Source organism: Cyphomyrmex costatus, unplaced genomic scaffold (assembly GCF_001594065.2).
Source record: "Cyphomyrmex costatus isolate MS0001 unplaced genomic scaffold, Ccosl1.0 scaffold189, whole genome shotgun sequence".
In the NCBI taxonomy this organism is placed as follows: domain Eukaryota; kingdom Metazoa; phylum Arthropoda; class Insecta; order Hymenoptera; family Formicidae; genus Cyphomyrmex; species Cyphomyrmex costatus.
This window is the reverse complement of record NW_017275921.1, coordinates 1079887-1090122: the sequence shown is the minus strand read 5'-3', so window position 1 is coordinate 1090122 and position 10236 is coordinate 1079887. Positions and strand designations below refer to the sequence as shown.

Here is a 10236-nt window from a genome sequence, read left to right as displayed (position 1 = left end):
GGGGGGGGGGGGGGGGGGGTTGAGAATAAAAGAAACAGATGCAGCCTGCCACCTTCAATTTAATACGGATCGCTATTCATTAATTCTGATAAAAAGAAAATTCAATTAGAACACTTACATAAATGTAAAATACATAGCACATTTTCTTCAAAATTTTTGAGATTTAATTGTAATTAAATTAATTGACAGATTATTTAATCAATTAAAAATTAATATAATATTGTAGAAGCTATGAGTTCCCTTATTTCAAAAGTGTCTAAAAAAATTAATTTTTTAAAAAAAGGAAAATACTATTTTCCAACTTGGCAGACAATTATTGTGAATCAAGTAATATTGTCAAAAAAATCTTTTTGTCATTTTAGTTTAACAACTCGTTATAAAAGAAAAAACAGTTGTGACGATGTTAACGAATTTTTAACTGAGTTAGTTTTACTTTCAGTAATGATTGATAGAATAATATGTTTACTTAGCTCGTTCATAGTAATAATTCGAAAATTATATTTCTCAAAGTATATATTACTATTAAAGTAAGAGAGCGATACCTGTAAATTAATGGGATGAGTTTAATTATTGTTTACGTAAACTTAATTGCGCTTTCTAAAGTCCAAAATGTATTAAATTATTATCTCACGAGAGAGAAGTTTGTAATTTGCATATTAATTCAGTACAAATACAAGCACAAGGGGGAGAGACCATAATTCGGTGTAATAGAATATTACTATATTTTGATTCCATGGGATCGTCCTTCGGTTTAATAAAACCGGAACGATTAATCGAGAGATTTCCGGGGCGCAACATAACTCGCCGAAAGATTGCCTTGAGAAATCTGATTCGAGAGTTCTTTTAGCACCGATGGACACGGCGGATAAGAATACCCCGGGGGATTTATGGCGGACGAGCGAATGAGTGCGCCGCCGACGTCGGCGAAAAGTCCAGATTTTTGTCCGATACTTCTTCACGGCGCGTATACGCCTATCCCACTGGGGTCGGTCGGTCGGTCGGTCTTAATTAACACACTCGCGTTATATCCTCCCTTGGGCTGAATGGTTGAAACAAAGGATAGCGCCCGCTTTGTTCCTCCCATCGACGAAGGCTCTTTCGCACGGTCGCTCAGCCCATGGATAGGGCGTGTCCGCTCGCATAAGCTCCCTTTGGAACCAGTTTCACTTGTTTGTAAACACACGGGAGGATTTCCATTCACCCGGAGGTATTCCGCCTCAAGACCACATCGTCGCGCACGGTCCATTTCATTACTTCTCGACGGGAACTCAAATCGTCATTGTCGTTTGCTAGAAAGTTTCGCGCCGCATCGAATCGGTCTCGGTGCTAGCGATAGCTGATCGTTTGTTTCTCTCTTCCTCTTCCCTCCGTTTCTCTCGGCTTTTCTGCTTAAAAACAATCGTCGTGTCGCCGAACTCGCGCGTAAAGCGAACGAAGGCAACCGAGGTTGGCATCTCTCGGAAGCGAGTAAAACCTCGAGCTGCAAATTGACTCGTAACGCTTACAGGAAATCCGCCGGTCTCTTCTCCATCACTGTACTCGCCTTCGACGAAGCGAACGCGTCGTCGTCGTACTACCGTCGGTCGCGCGCAAGGATATAATTTCATTTTCCGCTCTTTGAACGCTTTGTTTTGCGGATTATTCACGCCTCCGTCGGTTCACGCTCTGAGATTCCTTTCCGAGGAAAGGCCTGTTCCGCAGCCTTTCGCATTATATCCCCATTGACTCCCGAAACGATCGACAATGGCGTTAAGTGAGTGGATTTATAAATTGTTAGAGTGAAACGTATTCTATTAAAACCACCAATGCTCTTCTCTAAAAAGAAATATAAACTATTAATTTGAGAACTGGAACAAAAATGAGATTTATTAATATCTTATTAAAGAAAATTAAGTTAGTAATTAATATATAATTTGTAATTAACGTTATGCACTATTACAAGAAGGAAACATAACATTTTTTAACCCTCTTGAGCTGACGCCAAAATCTGTAAAATACACAGCTAAGTTTGTCTCAAAACTCATTTAATTTGTGTTAATTAAGAAGTTTATTTGGAAGCACTAATTAATTTCTTAGTTATATATTTTTAATTGTACGTTTATTAGCTTGACTTGTAATGCGTCTGCATTTTATTTAGAACTGTAACATTGTTTACATTTATTTGTTATCATATTGTTATACATATTTTACTTTCATTTTTATATTATGTAACTTTTAGTTCTTTTTTTTAGTTTTCTTTTATTATTTGTTTAGTACTATTTATATTATTTATATTTAATTTTATTACTTTGTCAGGTTTAGGTTTTCGGACAGTTTTATATTGCTGATACACTGCCTCTTAATTGTGCATCTTGCTCTACTGTTGTCCAATTTTTATATAAATAAAGTCATTATTATTATTATTTTTAATTTCAAGGGACCAAAATAACTCTGATATAAAAAATAATAAATATTAAATGTATTTTAATATGAATTCAGAATTGTAGATGTAACATAAAGAAAATTAAATCATTTAATATTTTTTTAATTTATAATTGAGTCCACACAAACTCACCGTCAGCTTTGGAGGATATCCTAAATAAATACAAAGTGTGAAATATAGATTATCGATTATTTCTCTACAAGTTAGATAAGCAATGAGATATAAAAAAATTGAAGAGATATTCTCTCAGGTGCGAATCAGAGATGGATTTCAAATAAAATACAATCCGTTCGGCGGATGACAATTGCGTTTCTCGCAAATAGACATCTCACGCAACCCCGTCGGGGTTTATTGCCGGACGAGATCTTCTGTCCGCGTACGCTACAATTTAAGTTATCCGGAGTTCTCGCGTTTCCCAAGCAGCACTGCGGTCGGCTCTAGAAAACACAAAGGGGTGTCCATTTGCCATCTGATAATAATTGGAAAAGTTATCGTCGGGATGGAGTTTTGCCCGCAACTAACATTTTCTCTCGAAACTATTCCGGCCGATGTAAAATGGAGAAACTTTCGCATCAAGGAATAACTTCCGCCGCTTTTGAATGATATTACTTCTTTCCGCCCGCAAATTCCCAGGAAGTGCCTCCGCGGTTTCTCGGAGGGACTTTAAACGCGCTCAGTGATTTGTCTGGGCGGGAAGGGGAGAGCTTTCCACCCGCCGTCGTGTATACCGAGGAGGCGCGTTACTCCTGAGAAGAGAAACTTGTTGTTCGTGAAATATAGAATATTTAATCTGTCGGATGGTGGGGTTCCGGTTGGCGGTTTCACTCCAAAACCGTATCTTGAGGAGCAGCTTTGATAGCGTTACCGTTTCGAGAACTATAAGGTGCTTTTAGAAAGCGGAACCACGGATCTCCAAAGTGTTAAATGATAACAATCGCTGAGCGAATTTGCGTTGAGGATCAGAAAGATGGCGAGACATTCGGTTCTTCATGGAGTCGCATTAAGCTTGATCTGCGATAAAGACTTCATGAGCGTCCGCAGAGCAGAATTTATATCCTGGAAATTGCAATTTTAACTTTAATTCCGAGTTCTTTCGCGAATTCTCGAATAATTTTTCTTTAGAAAAGATTATAAAATATCATCATTTTTTTAAATATCAACATTAAATAGTTTTCGGTAGTTAAATTTTAAATTAAGAAATTGTATTGACCATAAAATCATCAATGCCAAATAAGACTTTGTTATTTAATTGCATCTAAAAGTTTCGTCGAAAATTCTTTATCATTTAGAATCAGTGTTCTTATTTTAGTTGAGGAAAAAATTTTTATCCCAGCACATTCTATTATTATCTTTATTACATAATTATGCAAGAAAATGTAATTATACGACCACAAGCATGATACGTTATATAAATATCAATTATCGAGAGCCGTTTATTATATAAATAGAGGGAAAACATTGAGAATAGCAAATCTGCAAATTTTAATTTGGCCTCACTGAAGAATATCGAAATAAATTCGCAGTTTACAGCTAAGGTTGATCGCAATCAAATAAACCACTCGTGAGTTTGTCGTTCCTGTCTTTTCCGTCAAATATTGGCGACGATCACGTAATTCTGCCTTGCGGGAGATAAGAAATAAAAATTTTCTCACGGATCTCTGCCAAAATGATGACTACGTAACTTTTTTCAGCACAAAGCAATGACGTTTGATTGGTTGAAATTCACGTGAAATTTGACAGGTTAAAATATGAAAATTGAGAAAGTTCACTGATGATCGCATGATTGACTCCGGAGACAGATGTGTGCCATCGGCAGAACGCGGATCACTTGCGGGGCGCAAGTAACTTGCAGGGCATGCTTGGAGATTTTTATAGAAAGTTGAATTATCCTTCAATCTTTCCCTCAAACCAGCAAATCCTTCAACGAAAGGAAAATTCCATCGAAATCTCGATATATATTCGTGGAAATGGATGGTTATTATTCTGTAATAATAGAAGAAATTCAGGGAATTTGTCGTCGTTATTATTCGCTAGTGGTAAATTCAGATTTAAAGAGAATGGGGGAACAATCGCTCTTGAACCCACCGTTAATTTTCGATACATTTGCGGCTACGGAAAATCGACAGATACGCCGAAGCTTATGCGCCGCGCACGGCACATCGCGAATCCGACGCTTTCATTACCCGGCCAAATTGAATTTCACGAGGATTGTGTTACTTTGCCGCCTCGCGGCTCCGCTATTTCCATTTTGGTCAACTATCCGCGAATATAATGCCATAGCAGTACCCCGAATGTACAGTTCGTTTTTATTGCTACTTGACAAGAAGAAAACGATATTGGAACGACGCGTGAATGATTTCCAAAGGAGAAAAGAGGAGAAATCAGGCCAGACACATAACGTTGTGTTAAATGCGAATAAAATGGCACTTGATATCTCTTTGGTTGATGCTTCGCATTTGCGAAACCTCCAAATACAACACATAATGCTTCAAGGAAACGCGTGACGACTGCAAACATCATATTTATTTTCCATTATTGATATGCGAATTTTATAAATTTTTTTACTATTTAAATATTCTCTATTCAACATATCGTTTGTATTTTAAAGTATCGGTTTTAATGTATTCGAGAACAATATATATTGTAAAAAAGGTTTTTTAATTAAATTCGCTCAACAATATCTTCAGCGAACGTACCGGGAGATTTTATTAAAAAATGATTTTATGGAAAGACTTCTTTTTAATATATGCGTTAGACATATATTTATCGATCGCTTTTGAAATTCTCCTCTCTCGTAGCAAAACATTCATTGTTTCGTGACAAAGAAAAAAAAAAAAAAGCGTTTCAGGAAACGACGAATGAAAGAGCGTTTCAATCACGTCCCTAACGGCGTTCGTACCGTCCGCACCCCGACGCGTTAAATAATCGTCGTGTCGGTCGCCGATTGTGATCGCGTTATTACTTTCAATCGACGTAATCCGGAGCGCCAATCGCGGCCGCATTGTGCCAGGGCACGCACTGACGAGTTGACGCGTCATTTACGGAAATTGTAAACGCGCTATGAAATCCTCGCTCGCGTATAGCGCGGATCGACGCGGAGGAGGATTAACGATCGACATCGCGCGCATCGCGTCGCTCCAGTCACTCGGAACCGCCGAATGGCGCGGGAATCCAATCGGACCTTGGTATTCCGGTTGTGTCCTGCCACCACCGTTACTACCGTTGCCGAAGCTCCACTCGGTCAAGAGTGATTTTTCGCAATCAATAACTTTGCTGTTTACGCATCGTTTCCTGTGTAGCGCCGCGCTCTCTTCGCTGCCCCCGCGGGCGCGGCGTTGTAATTACATTTGCACCGTGCGGCGCGCGGCGCCGCAAAGCTTTCAGAATTCTCCTGACGGAATTTCATCGATCCCACCACCACCCGTTGGCACGATCATAGAGGCGACCGGTCGTTGGCACATCTATAATAAACGGAGCGAGACACCGTCGCTAGACGAAGGACGGCGCGGCGCGGCGCGACCGACTATTTGTTGCTTCTTTGAACGTTTAATTAAACTCGTGCGCGGATGTAAGCAAATTTCTCTTATTTCATTCGATTCTCCCGACCACGTCGGCGAACAGAAACGAGTATCGCTTCTGTAACTACCCTTCCTTTCTCATGTCGCATGCTATTACCTAGACGTGCTATACATGTATACGAAGCTGCATACATAAATCTGATCTTCACCGTCTACTTGGAGGAGAAATTATTTTGCCTGCCAATTTATAATATGTATAGAGATAATATCTTTTTAATTATGTTTACAAGCTGGCAATATACATGTATTGTATCTTAACAGAATATTCAAATAAAATTATTACCAAGAGAGATACATGATTATATTTAAGCAAAAAAAGATCTTATATCGAGACTTAATATTTTTCCACGTACTGCATTTTGCAAATAAAACTTAATTAATTTTGTACATACGTTTCATATTCTGGAAAGTCATAAAGTATCACATATAATAATAAAATACTTACTTTATCTTTATTAAAATTGAAATTAATATTTAACATTCTACATTTTATTTTTAGATATTTTTTTCTACAAGTAAAATAATTTTTAAAAATTAATACTGGTTTGATCACGGCTGAGGTAATATTTTTCGCAATAAAATTATTTACAAGTTTTAAGATGCTTATTACAGTATCGGGATATTAAGATGTCTATTGATGAGCATCAATATTATTAAATTGCATTTCAAGAGTGAAAAAAATTTAATTCGAACTTGTGAATTATTTAAGCATTAAAATCCCAGCTTGATTCGTCGTTTTATTGTATATTCATATTACAGTGTTTAATACTTTGTTGAAAAATGATGAATTTACATATAATAAACGCACACTTTAACAGTAGTTGCACAACGATTTGTTCATAACAGTAGTTGGAGAGGCATCTTCGTCTTTTTGAACATCGAGGTTTTGTCCATCTAGGTACAACACTACACGTCACGCCACTGTGTCGCTCGACACGTTCACCGAAGCGTAACGCAGTTCGAGCCAGCAGAATTTCAAAACGACGGACATTTCCGCCGCAGTGTCTAGCGTTGCTGCGGCCGTGACACTGCACAAATGTGTGGCATCGGTTTTTCGTGCGTACTCGCTACACTCCGCGTCGCGCAAAAGAATCTCCCTGATGCGACGCGACGTGGCGGCGGCGCAAAAAGGAAATGCATTTTGACACGGAGCACAACCAAGCGGAAGTTTAAATGCATTTCTAAAACCGCGGAGAAACTTTCAGCCTCACGTCGCCCACGCCGTCGTGGGAAAAATTAAAAAATATAACTTGTTAAAACTACACAGTAGCGGAAAAAAAGTTTAATCCTGTATTCAAAAGAGTCTCTCAAGAATATTATAACATTTCTCGCAAAATGCAGTACGCCAATTCTCTAATTCTCTGTTTATTTTTATCATGTGCTTTTATTACTTACGTGCCGTATCTTCGTTCACATTTCTAAAAACAATGGAATCGTTTTACGTTTAACTATATTTAGAGCACTTCTCAAGTAAAAATCATTGTTTTGATTAGCCATATTTATAACAGCGCTTAAGATTGAATGAAGTGTATCCATTTCATCTCAAGTTTGATCCACCGTATTCACGACATTTCAGAACAGTAGCCAATCTTTGATGGACGATTTTGAAGGAACTAAAAATTTAGCTCGATACAGATGTGCAAATAATTTTGTTTTGATCAATAAAATATTTATTTAGGACACTCAAATTAATTGTAAGAATATCAAAACTTTTTGCAGCATCACTATTCATGCTTGAGATTTCTACTTCGTTATTATGATAATCCAATAAAATTATTATCGGATTTGCGTTTAGTCAAATTTTTAAATCTTCCGTATATTTGAAGAATTCTACATTTAACTTGTCATTGTCACATCTATTTTCACGTAATAATCGTTGAGCAGTAATGCATTTAATATAATCTTTCTTGTTTCAGATGTCAACTGTTTCCAAAAGTATTATTGAATCACGTTATGCAAGGAGTATTCGGAAATCGCAGTAAGGAAGGTAAGTCGTGTTTTAATTGGCCATTGCAATATAAATATCAGAAAACTGTGAATGTGTATTTCTCAAAATATACATGATCGCAGTAATAATCGGCTTTGGTACTGTAATCGTACTCCATCTGCGCAAATGAAGTAATATAGTACACATTTCCAGCGATTACATGGATAATGATTGATCGTTCGCTTATTGAAATTCATTACAATAATAAACCGCTCTATTGTTATCATGGATTTATTAACGCAATATATTGTTAATGAATAATTCTTTCTGCGTAATCAATAATTGCATCACATATTGCGTGCGACACAAAGCGATTATTCGTTTGTTAAAGTGCATCTTGTTCAGTGGAAGCAATTAATGGAAACCGTTTCGCGTAACCCGTATCCTTTGTTTTTTTGTTACAGGACTCCTGACTTACAGGACTGCGCTGCGACTTTTCTCTCTACTTATTATCAGAAGCATTTCTTACTATTGCAATGTAACCCGTAACACGGTGTCCGAATAAATAAGCGGTTATTCGTATTTTTGAGAATCGTGATAGCTTCGTAGTGAGCAAATGTAATTAGCGCGAGAAAAAAAAAGCAAATTGGAGCATACTACCTGTAACTCGTATTGCAACGAAGTAACGTTTTTTCCTCTTTCTACTCGATGATAGTTTAATCGACGATAATCGATTTATTCAAGTTCTTCGGTAATTCTCTTGTTTAGTCGAAAGCGGAGATCGATGTACATAGCGAGAGTTTTGTATATTTGTAAAATAGATAGGGCATTTTATTATAAATATATATATATATATATAAATAAATACATAAACAATAAAGTTATTTATATATATTTTAATCACAAAAGGTAAAGCGTACTTCTTTTTCTCATCCTGGCACACTCGGGCGATTTGCTTCGCCGTCGCCGTCGTCCGCGTCTCATTGTTCCGTTAAGCGGCGCGGGGCGGACGGACTTGACCGGTAGATTGCGATGCTTAATCTAAAATTCTATCAGCCGTTGTGTGTATAATGTATATCCATTTGTACAAAGTTACGCGAGAGCATTAATACCATTAACGCCGACGAATGGCTGATTCGTTTATTTGAACGGGCGAGCCCTCCGTCCCGCGAAGGGCAACGGCAAGTCGGCAGCAAGTCCAGCGAAGTCAACGCCAAAAAGCATTAAATATTATTACATTCGGCATAACATTCGCCACCGCGCGTTCCTATGGCGCGCGTCGATGATTAATAGGGATACTCCGCGTAGCGTGACGTCGAGTAATATGTGCGCATTGTAATAATAATAACTCAGTACGAGAGGCATAAATTCGCGGATGGGTTAATTAGTACAAATTACTGCGGTATCAATTCTCGCCTGCTGTTATATTGCAAGCGGTCCGGCGTAGTCACGCGGATCGGTGAATTAATTTTGTTAAGTCATGTCTTGCGACGACGCCGAGAATTGTAGAGCACACCGAACGAAATCGAGAGACTATGTGTAAATAATAGTTTTCTGTTGTATTGATGTATCATAATTGTATTAAAAGCTAATGTCCCATTTGTAAATGTTGCTGCCCGTCGGGGTAGCAGCAATTAACGGAAATTATTTGCGTTTCGCAATAAAAGAAAAGGCTACAGTGACAACAATGGCGTCCTTAACTTACCCAGAAACGAATTCTTTACCGGGGAAAAATATTTAATTGTTCTTTTCTTAACTCTTTTATGAATTTCCGGTATGTTGAAACATCTTTTTCTTTCATACACAGTGATGTCTGCTTTGTAATAAAGTTGAATACAAAGAAAACTTGTTTATTTTACATATATATATATATATTTCATTGTTTTACTTTTCAGATTTCATATGTTATGGGATATGTTATGGAAGACACCAAAGACGTCTCAACAGATTTTAGATTAAGGAGACATGTAAAATATTCCTTCGATATAAAGATATAACACTACCGTTTTTTAATTCGAAATATTCCTCACAGCGCATTTTTATACATGCGCTCTCTTCAACACATCAAAGAGGAAATCTTCGCGCAGTTCTATTACACGACTTGATGAGAAGCTGTTCACATACCTGGAAAGCAGTTTCATATTTTTGTAATTATTCGAGTCTTGAGAAAAAAAAATTATGGAACCGTACATGGCTGGCAGCGTAATAATATTTCAAGAAGAAATTTAATATCTTCGATCTTCCTGCTATCGACAGCTTCACCGATGCCAAGTAGGTACGCTTTTAAAAATCAGTACAAAATGAAAAGC

At 37.5% G+C, this 10236-nt stretch overlaps 1 protein-coding gene across 1 annotated transcript in view; it reads left to right on the top strand.

Moving 5' to 3' along the window:
- The window catches only part of Toll-6 (Toll-like receptor 6), a 51965-nt gene extending 43179 nt beyond the window's left edge, over positions 1 to 8786 (top strand). Inside the window, exons 2-3 of the mRNA XM_018537933.1 lie at positions 7917 to 7987; positions 8392 to 8786. The gene's annotated coding sequence lies outside the window, so the exon portion shown is untranslated. The remainder of the gene's footprint in view (positions 1 to 7916; positions 7988 to 8391) is intronic.
- Positions 8787 to 10236: the final 1450 nt, after the last annotated feature.